We start from the raw sequence: 10861 nt of genomic DNA, 5'->3' as shown, positions 1-10861 counted from the left end.
AATGGTTTTTCAAAAATATTTGTTTTGTGGAGAACTTAGAAGGAAGAATGAGAAAGTCCTCAGACTAATTAGAATACTAACAGTAACACAGGCTAGAGATGATTGGGGCTTGGACTAGAGAGGGGCAGGGGAGGGAAAGAAGAGTGGATTGAATAGACATGTATTTCAGAGGTAGAACTAACAAACTTGAAACTGAGCAAAAACAGTTTACAGAGAAAGATGAATTAAGGATGATTCTTGGCTTGAGCAAGTGATGGTTCCATTGTAAAAACAAACAACCGCTTGTGGATAGAGTAATCAGATGATCTGGGTTTTTTGTTGTTGTTTTTTCAACAGAGGCTTTTATCGCATCTTTAAAATATCACAAGAAGGTCTTAGGAGTCATCGGGCATCTTACTGTTTCCATAGATAGACAACTCTTAGACTTTATTCATCAGCCTGCTGGACTTTTCCTTTTTCAGAAACATGGACACCATCTCCAAATTTTCTGATATTCTCATTTATAACTGTTCTGGCTTGCTGAGTCAAAATAGCTAAATTTGATACATGTTTAGTACCGTTTCCTTCAAGATTAACTCTTCATTCTGGACTCAAGATAGTGAACAAAGAATACCTTGTCTCATGCAAACCCTGCAGATGTAGTTTTCAACCAAGAAATTTCTAATTTCAACAAGAGACCCGTTCTACATAAAGAGGTTGATGGGCAAGTGGCACAAATCTCATCTTGTAACAGGAGCCCAGTGTGACACCCTTGATCATGTTCTATGCATGACTATAGATAGTGTGAACAGTAACCACTTCCTTTCTATTTCCCTACTATTTGTCAATGCTGGGGTCTCTTCACTCCAAGGAGACTGAATTCTACATTGATGTGCCTGAAGTTCCTCCACAGAGTTTCTCTGGGGTCCTTGAAAATAACTGTGCGTCCTTTCAGAGTGATGTCAACATTTCCTGGAATGTCAACAGTCTGATGAGAATCATCTTTGTTCTCACAGTAGAGGTAGCAAAAATCGTAAGTGATCTGTTTTGAATGTATTATGTTTGAATTACCCTAGGGGCGATGTCAGGAAGACAGCTGAATATATGTGACTGAAGCTTATAGAAGAGATCTGGACAAAAGATACAAATTTGGGAGTCATCAGCATGGAGGTAAACATTATTTATGGTCATAGGACTAGGTAAGATCATCTAAGTGCCATTTGTTACGATGAGTAACATATGTGTAGAAAACCTGAAAGTCTTTTGAGAATAAAATCTGAAACTTAAAACCATTTTTGCTAAAGAAATCATCACAGAGGAGTGACCCACACTAAATTTGGGTTTTGTTTCTTGATTCACCTATGCCTAAAATTTATTCTGTTTAGTTGTACAGGCTTCTTGCATTCAAAGAAACTCCCGTAATTCTATCACTTTATATACTATTTTCAAAGAATAAATTAGCATGTTAAAGACGTTGGTGATTTACATGAAGACTTCGTCAGAATAGTTAAATCTACAAAAGACAAAGAGCTGGCTGATGAAAGTGTTGACAAAGATAAGGGTTATGTGTTGAATGACAGAAATAGCTTTCACAAAAATGCAGTTCAGAGTGATGACTTGGAATGTTGAAATAAATGATATTAGTTACATTAAAAGTTATATATTTCTGTTGAAACAATTATTGAAACAATCTGTTGAAACAATTATTCAAGAAGACTGGGGATACATATCTATGTAATAGTTTATTTTTTTTTAATTTGTAGGTTAAAAAAAATAAAGGCTAAACTTCAATTAACCATGTGAGGTAGGTACTTAAAATAAAATGTAAATTTAAGCTGTGTGGTAATCAGTTAAAATCAGATAGACCTGAAGTGTAATCCATGCCATCACGTCCCAGCAATGTGTCTTTGGAGTCTTACTATCTATGCCATTTGTCAAATTCTCATAATAACAGTCTAGAACATAAAGAGCTTTCCTCAAACATTGTTTGAAGGGATTTTTCCCTGTTACTAAGCATATTACAAAATTATTTTAATAGTTGTACAAGGGTCCATTTACTGAAAGTTCTAAGCCATCATTTATCTATTATCCTTCTGTTGGATGTTTAGAATATTTTTCATTTTACATTATTATCATAACTTTTTATTTGTTTTGAATCTCAGCCCTTGGTATTCTGCAGAAGCTCTGCTATACATGCCCCCACCCAAGTCTATTCACTTGACCCTCTCTTACAAGATGTTTAGATAGCCTCTACTCCTTCACTCTCCTCTCATACCTCCAAGACCTCTTCTCTATTTTCCCCCTCAGCTTGTTGATCTTGCTTCCTACGCTAAAAAAAGAAAAGAAAAGAGAAAAAGAAGCAAACAGAAGAAAACATTCCAAGCTGCTACAATCAAGTCACCTATTTGTATCTGTGCCTATACATTCTGTCTTCCCTTCTGTTACTTTGAATGAACAGCCTGTGTTTTCACTGAAGGACATTTCTTCCACTTGTACACCTGCTCCAACACATTGCTCCAGGAATTTTTGTCTTGGACATTATAACTTTCCCTCTTGACTAAATTATTCCAAGGGCATACAAGCATTCTGCTATTTCTCCCATCTTAAAAAAAAAATCAGAAAACAAAATTCAGTACCACATCCTTTTTCTACCTTATCTGCTCTCCTTTAGAGGAAAACGACTAAAAGTTTTCTTTATAAGCTGTCCTCAGTTCCTTTCTTTCCATTCTCTTGAATCCTGTCCAATTAGCATTTCACCCCATAGGCCATCAAAACTTCCCTCAAGGTTATCACTACCTCCATATTTTAAGCCAATAATAAATGCTCCAACCTCATCTTATCTAAAAGACCAGCAGTACTAATAAGGCTGAGGATGGTCTCCTTAATATACTCTCTTCACTCAGCATCCAGGTTTTCATGTGCTCTTCTTTCTCTCCCAATTTTTATAGCTTCTCCTTCTCATTCAGTTTTGCTGAGTTTACAGTATCTCATGACCTCCAAACACTGGAAAAGCTCGAGCCTCAGTTCTACTCTTAAAACCTCTTGATTTTATACCACCACTGCCCTGTGATCTCATCCATGACTTTTTTATGCTGAAAACTTTCAAATTTATATCACCAGCTCAGACCCCTCTGAACTCTACACTTAGATGTACAACTTTCTAGTAAGATATACCTGTTGGATGTAAGAATTTCAAAGACTAAACTCATGATCTGTACCTCCAAACCTGCCCTTCCCACAATTTTTCTAAAAATCAATAAAATCAATCAGTATATCAATACTCTGGTCTTTCCCACTTCTCAGGCCAAAAAAAACCCAGTCATTCATGATTTGATTATTCTTTTTACCTTTTATACTTTTCCTCTGTCAACACATTCTTTCCTTTCTACCTTCAAAATGCAGGCAGTGTCTGAACATTTTTCATTATTTCCATTACTCCTTTCCTAATACAAGCTATCACTATCACTCACTCAGATTACCATAATAACCTTCTGGTACAGCGGTGTGCACTTTTACCCACAAGGATCAGCTAGTGAGTGTTTTAGTTACTGCAGGCCATAAGGTCCTGTTGTAGCTACTTACCTCTGCCACAATGTGAAAACAGCCATCTACAGTATGCAATTTAATGAATGTAGCTGTGTTCCAATAAAACTATTTACTAAAACAGAAAGCTGGCCAGATGTGAACTATGGGCTGTAGTTTTCCAAAACCTATTCTAGTTTGTCTCTCTGACTCATCTTTCTTTCCTAATATCTATTCTCAACACAAGGGCCACAGTGATCCCTTTGAAATGAAAATCAAAGCACATGATACATCTACTTAAAACTGCTTGTGCTCCCCATTTCACTCACAGGAAAAGCCAAAATTCTTAGTATGGCATACAAATTTCTAAACAATGTTTCCTCAATTTTGCTCCCTGTGATCCAGCCACATTGATCTTTCTGCTGGTCCTTGAACTTGCCACATGCATGATGGCATCTGTCCTTTCTATGTCCTGTCTGAGAACCCATGGAACTGCGAAGCTCACTTTCCACCTTCTTTAGGTCCCTGATCAAACGTCACATTTTCAAGGAAGCCTTTCCTCCCTAAGAAATTACCATCACCCTCCTCCCAACATGCCCCATTCTCTTTACCTGCTTTATTCTTTTTCCACCATTACCAGCTGGTATGCTAAAAAGTTTAACTTTTATTTGTTCCCTCCTCAGAATACGTCCCACTACAATATTGGGATATACTTGAGGATAAGTTTGTTTTAATGGTTTTCTATTTTATCCCCAGAATCTAGAACAGTTTCTGGTATATGATTTGGGACCAGTAAATAAATATTTGTTGAATGAAGCAACGTAAATGAACATGTGGAGGGCAAGAGAGAGTTCCTGGCCTAGATGTACCGAAGAGAAATTACTGCATCATATGGTAGAAGTTATTTAAAACTTCAAATGTAATATGCCAAGGTTTACCTCTAATTTTTTTACATAACGTTTTGATGCCCTTTCTTCGCTCTGTCTCTGTGATGCTTAATTTTTTGTGTCAATATGATTGAACTAAGGGATGCACTGATAGCTGGTAAAACATTATTTCTGGATGTTTCAATGAGGGAGTTTCTAGAAGAGTTTAGCATTTGAATTGAACTGAACAAAGCAGATGTCCCTCCCCAATGTGGAAAGGCATCAGCCAATCCCATTGGAGGCCCATACAGGGCAAAAAGATGGAAGAAGGGTGAACTTCCTCTCTCTCTGGTTGATCTGAGACATCCATCTTCTCTTGCCCTCCTGATTCTCAGACTTTCTGACTCAGACCACTACTTACACCATTGGTCTCCTCATTCTAAGGCTTTCAGACTCAGACTGAATTCCACCACTGCCTTTCCTGGGTCTCCTGTTTGCAGACAGCACATCCTGGGACCTCTTGGCCTCCTTAACTATGTGATCCAATTCCTATAATAAATCTCCTTTTATCTCTATCTACATCTATATTTACTATTGGCTCTGTTTCTCTGGAGAACCTTGACTAATATAGCCTCCAAAATGAAAATGACTGTTTGTTTAACATGCTTTCAGAATTACTCAACTGAACTACATGTACACGGTCATATGTATACTATTTCTAGTTATACTAATCTCATATTTTTCTCCTATTATGCTCACAAACGAAACAGACAGGTCCAATATTTTACTTAGGAGCAAAGAACTTCAGAGACTACTTTAAAGCATTCTGTGTATTATAGTACTTACCCCTCTAAACTCTAATCATTATTTTCATTGTTGACAACTCCCATTAGATCAGCATGCTGTTGAGTATATCTAACTAATTTAACTAGTAATTTAGTAACTAACTTAACTGGTAAGACCCAAGATCTCCCAATTTCAGGTGTGAGAAAAGCAGAGAATGAATGAATGAATAAACAGATGAATCAATGTTTAGCAGTACTGGCATCAGGGCTTGGGCTCTCTTACTTCTAGTATGGTCTTCTCTCCACTACAGCATGCTACTTTTACAGTGACTTCACAAATACTTGTTAAGAGGTAGAAAGTCCCCTAAACTTCGACTTCTAAAAACAATGACAAAAAACCAAAAGCCCTACACACCCAACTGCCATTCTAACTAGACAACAGATAATTCATGAAATGAAAAGACTAATAAAAGCAAACCACAGAATTGGTTCCACAAAGTTATTCTGAAAACAAATGCAGCAATAAATTAGTCAGTGGCTGGGTTTGAAAAGAGAACCTGGACAGAATTAAAAGGGCTGCTCCTGCATAGCACAGGGATATCAGCTCAGTGCTTTGTGACCGCCTGGAGGGGTGGGATAGGGAGGGTGGGAGGGAGGGAGACGCAAGAGGGAAGAGATATGGGGATATAAGTATACGTATAGCTGATTCACTTTGTTACACAGCAGAAACTAACACAACAATGTAAAGCAATTATACTCCAATAAAGATGCTAAAAAAAAAAACAAAGAAGGGCTGGTAGATAAATCCCTTCCATGATTCTATAATAGTAATTCTTAAATGTATTTTAGTTTTGGTTTCTGAACCCCTGGCATCAGTATCACACAGCATGCTTGTTAAGAATTCAGAGTTTGTGACCCCCAACCCAATCTCCGAATTTCTGGAGAGCTAATCCTGGAATCTGAATTTTAACTACCCCTCAGATTCTTATATACACTTTAGATTTACAGTCAGAGCCTTGCTACTCAATGTGCTCTGGAACCAGCCACAAGTACACCACTGTGGAAGGTGCTAGTGATGATGCATATTCTCAGGCCTCTCCTCAATCCTACCCAAGTCTTCATTTTAACAAGATCCCTGGGTGATATGAATGCAAATTAAAATTTAAGAAGCACTACTCTTGAGATCACCTTTCCATATGCAATGAAACATAAAGGAACTATTATTTCCCCTATTAGCTAGTCTTTCTTTACACTTTCCATTAATCGCTCTCCAATGTTACTTTAGAGCCCTACATGGAAACCAGACCATTAATTTACATAAGATAGAATTATGTAATACATAAAAACAGAATGGTCGAAGAGGAAAGGACCTTAGAGAGCACCTCTTTGAACTCCTTCATTTTACAGATGCAGAGAAATCAGACCCAGAGAGGTCATCTGGGCTCATGAAGATAACTGATGGTTAAGCCAAGAATATATTTCAGGCCCCCTGATTCTGATTTCCTGGCTAATTATATGCTGCTTCCTTCCAGAAGAATTTTACTCATAATTGGGGTTTTATTAAAAATTTGGCCTTTAACTTATACAGTTTTTTTCAAAGCAAAGTCAAACAGTTAGCAAGTAAGAAATCCACTGTTAGTCAAATGTGACATCATCAGTCATCCTAAAAAGGGGACTAATTTAAAAAAAAGGACTAGGCTCCTCTATAATCAAGAAGATTATTTTTTAATCTAATTCATTTTTCAGAATAATTACTCAAAATGAATCACTGTCAGTTTATAATAATAATCAGAGAGGAGTTAGAAAATATTGGTGATATTGCAGGGTTCAATTTCTTCCCAAGATAAGAAGATCAAATCAATCCAACAACTGGGAATTGCATTACAGCTATTTCTAAATGGAGTTTAGCTGCATCATTTTACATTCCAGGTCCTTTGGTCTCCAATGTTCAATTTTCTTGTGTGAAAAATATATGCACAGTGGATATAAGATGGTATTTTGGAACTAATTACAGCCTCTTTCAGCTTCCTAAAGGAGGCTTTCTTAGCACAAGCAAATGCCTTCCTTTATTTCTTTCTTTGCTTTTTGTCTAGTCAAAAAGGAATGACAAACAACTCAGTCCTGAATGATTCTCTTTTGAGTTGTGAAAGGGACAAATAAGAAAGGAATGTGCCAGTAAAGCAATAATACAGTGAATTTACATATTAATGATGATCCACTCACACAGGATTTGTTTCTCAAATAAACAGCCTAAGCTATTCTGCCTCTCCTAACATGTGAAATCATTTAGTATAGTGCCTAACACAGGGGTTCTAAATAAATATTACTGTTGTTTTTTATAAACCCCAGACCATAACATAAACATTTCCCCCAAGTATTAAAGCAGATTTTTAAGGTCCAGTTAACTCTTTCAGAAGAGAGAACATTACATAACTCAAAATGTAACTGTTTGTACTTAGAAATTGTGAAATAATGTCGCTCAGGACGCAGTTTTAACAGAGGAACCCAATTGAGTGGATTCAGAGTGTGTGCTGGGGGAAGAAAACTGTGCTGACTCATGGTCCATCTGATATTGTTTTTCTGACCAAATGCTTCATTATATAAGAATTTCTTCTTTGATATGGCCACTTGCTGTTAAAACTGCTCACCGTGACCTCAAATGTCACAAGAAGCAATGCAAGCACATTGGGTTACTATTTGTGAGACAGATGACTCAGTTAGTCTAAAATGGTTTTAGAGGAATTGATCTTGAGATAGGATTAGATAGCCAGTTGTTAATTTTTTTAGCCTAAGCCTCAGTTTCTTCTCTAAATTGAGGATACAAATATCTACTTTAGAAGGTTTTTACGGAAAGGATTAATGTAATGCTGTAGGAAAGGTTTATAGCAACTGCCTGACCTAAGTGAGACACTCAATATTACTGATCGCCTTCTCCCTTTATACATGCCGGTCTGGTGACTTCTTGTCTATGTTTGTAAAAACAGTAAAAACTATAGAAGTTGGCAACCTCTGTTCAATCCAAGCCAATTTATACATACAAGAGTAGACCAGCCCTATAATGGGCAGAACTGCCACAAAGGATAGTCAGCAATCAGGATAGTACCCCCTTGATTATGTCTAGCTCTATGTATGCAAACACATTTGGAATTCAGTCAAAACAACTGACACAAGAACTTTGAATTTAAGAGTCTTAATTTCAAAGAGTAAATGAATACCAGAGCTTCTATCTTGCCCAGCAATTTTTCACATGAAAGCAATAGCTAATTACTTTCTCAGTAGAAAATATCAGACTTTGGAAGTGCAAACTACTTGTAATTTTTCAGTGGTCACCAATAGTCTCAAGTAAAACCTAGTAAAAGCAGATAAATAAAAGGAAATCCTACAAGACTGAATTTAGCCATATTTCTATTTTATACACATGTATTTCACTTAATTGAGCTAAGAGGATACAGTATTCAATTGACGGTTTTAGTCAATTCAGGCTTTACAACAATGATTCAGTCAAAGGTTCATACTGGCAAACTCTGTAGCCTACCAACCCAGTGAAATATTGAAATCTTTGGGAGTATGTTCCCAGGCTGTGTAAGCATCATGAATTTAATTCAATAAAACTTCTTTTGCTAGATTTTTCTCTGCTAATAAAAGAGCTTCAACAGGAGACACTTGATGTTTTAGCATACCACAAAAATCAAAGTATATGTTGTAGAATTAAGGACTGGGCTCTTAAGAAACACAGCAAATAGTTAAGCCACTGCATGAATGTAGTATGCATATCTATACTACACTGGACAGTCAGAAGCTTGAAAAATTAGCTACATTGTAAATAGTGGTTTGATTGTACTGTGAAAATGATCTAATTCATACTAAGAGGATAAAAAAATATATTATCATGAAAGAGAAAATCTTGGGAAGATGGGAATTGTGTCAGTTTGCTAGGGCTGTCATGACAAAATACCACAGACTGGGTGGCTTAAACAACAGAAATTTATTTCTCACAGTTTTGGAGACTGAAGTCCAAGATCAAGGTGTCAGCAGATTTGGTTTCTCCTGAGACCTCTCTTCTTGGCTTACAGATGGCAGGCCTCTTGGTGTGTCCTCACACGGCCTTTCTCTATATGTGTGCATCCCTGGTTCTCTTTCTCCTCTTATAAAGGATATCAATCATGTTGGATTAGGACTCTACTGGTCTCATTTTAACTTAATCACCTTTGAAGGTCCTATAGCCACATATAATCACATGAATTAAGATCACCCAAACAACCTCATTTAATTTAATTACCACTTAAAAGGCCCTATTGCTAAATATACTTACATTCTGTGGTACTGAGGGTTAGAATTTCAATATAAGAATTTGGTTGGCGTGGGAAGGGGATGGGGATAAGGGACACAATTCAGCCCATAATAGAAATATATCTGCATGTGGCCAGGTCATGGTTCCTGCTGTGAATTTTCTACTGTTAAACTGATTTCCTTTTATGAAACAGTGAATTAGGAAATTCTTGCATGTTTTGTTACATATCTATCATTCTTATTATCACTCTTGTAGGTCTTTAGGTTAGCTATTGATAGGACACAGATGGTATATTTTGTCAGACCTTTTTACTATGACTAAGAGTTTTGTAAAAATCTTTTACTTGGAATGAAGTTAATAGCCGAGCATAAAACTAAACAACACATTTGGCATCCAAGCTTCCTTCAAAATTCTCATTGGAACAAACTGCCAGGTTCAAACAATACAGTAACTTTCTTTTTTCCCAAGTCAAAGGATAGGATTAGAAGTGTTGTTAGAGAAAATGTAATTGTCAGTGTTATGTAAATATAGACTTTGGAGGATTCTCAGAAAGAACCTTTGGTTGGTATTTCTGTATAGATTTAACTTCTAATAAATTGTAAGTCATATTGTGAAATGTGAAACTAATGTAGAGAACAGTAAATTCATTCAATGCTCCATAATTTTGGAGCCCTAAAAGGTGAATTTCTCTAATTTCTTTTGCTACAAAGTAAAGAGTAAGCTTTAACAAACTTTTTCGGTATTTGTTTCCTTTGGAGAAAAAGTAATGTGGATGTTAGATATAACACAAACTATTTTAAATATCTGCATTATCTTGGCTGAGCAGAGCCGTAAGCCTAGTTTCATAGGAACTGATGGTATTTCTCTAATCTTCTGTCTGATGCACGTTCAGCCTGACACTATGTCTATGACTTCCTCCTATAGCCTATTAGGATGGTACAAGACACCATCTGCCCTTCTGGGTTTCCCTTCATACAAATCTGGGTTCTACCCTCTCAAAGACAAGAAGGGGGTTTCTTTGCCTTTCCCAAGACATGCTGAAAAACGTTTACTTTAATACTGCTATGTTTTACCACATATTTCATTTTCATTTCATCTCTATTTCATTCTTTTCCTAACTAGTAACAGTATTTTTTACTAAAAAAAATTAATACGAGAAAATGTTTCATTCTGAGAACACATTAAGTAACAGTAGAGATCAAGGTTAGAAGGTTTATAAAATGATCACAAATATTTCAAGACAGATAATTCATGCTGAGCATAACTCTGTAAACATCCAAATTTTTTTCTGGCCAGGGATCAGGGTAGGGAGAATTATTTTATTCTCTTATTTGTAAGTGGTCATTTAGTTGTAAGCAATAAAAACCAACCCTCCCTCCCCAAAAAAGAAAAGAAAATATTTTAGGATTCTTAGTTCA

At 36.4% G+C, this 10861-nt stretch overlaps 1 pseudogene; it reads right to left on the bottom strand.

Moving 5' to 3' along the window:
• Window positions 1-426: 426 nt before the first annotated feature.
• Window positions 427-10861, bottom strand: part of LOC101270187 (60S ribosomal protein L9-like) — a 58513-nt pseudogene continuing 48078 nt past the window's right edge.

Source organism: Orcinus orca, chromosome 9 (assembly GCF_937001465.1).
Source record: "Orcinus orca chromosome 9, mOrcOrc1.1, whole genome shotgun sequence".
In the NCBI taxonomy this organism is placed as follows: Eukaryota; Metazoa; Chordata; class Mammalia; order Artiodactyla; family Delphinidae; genus Orcinus; species Orcinus orca.
The sequence above is the reverse complement of the archived record's forward strand: the minus strand, read 5'-3'. Positions and strand labels throughout refer to the sequence as shown.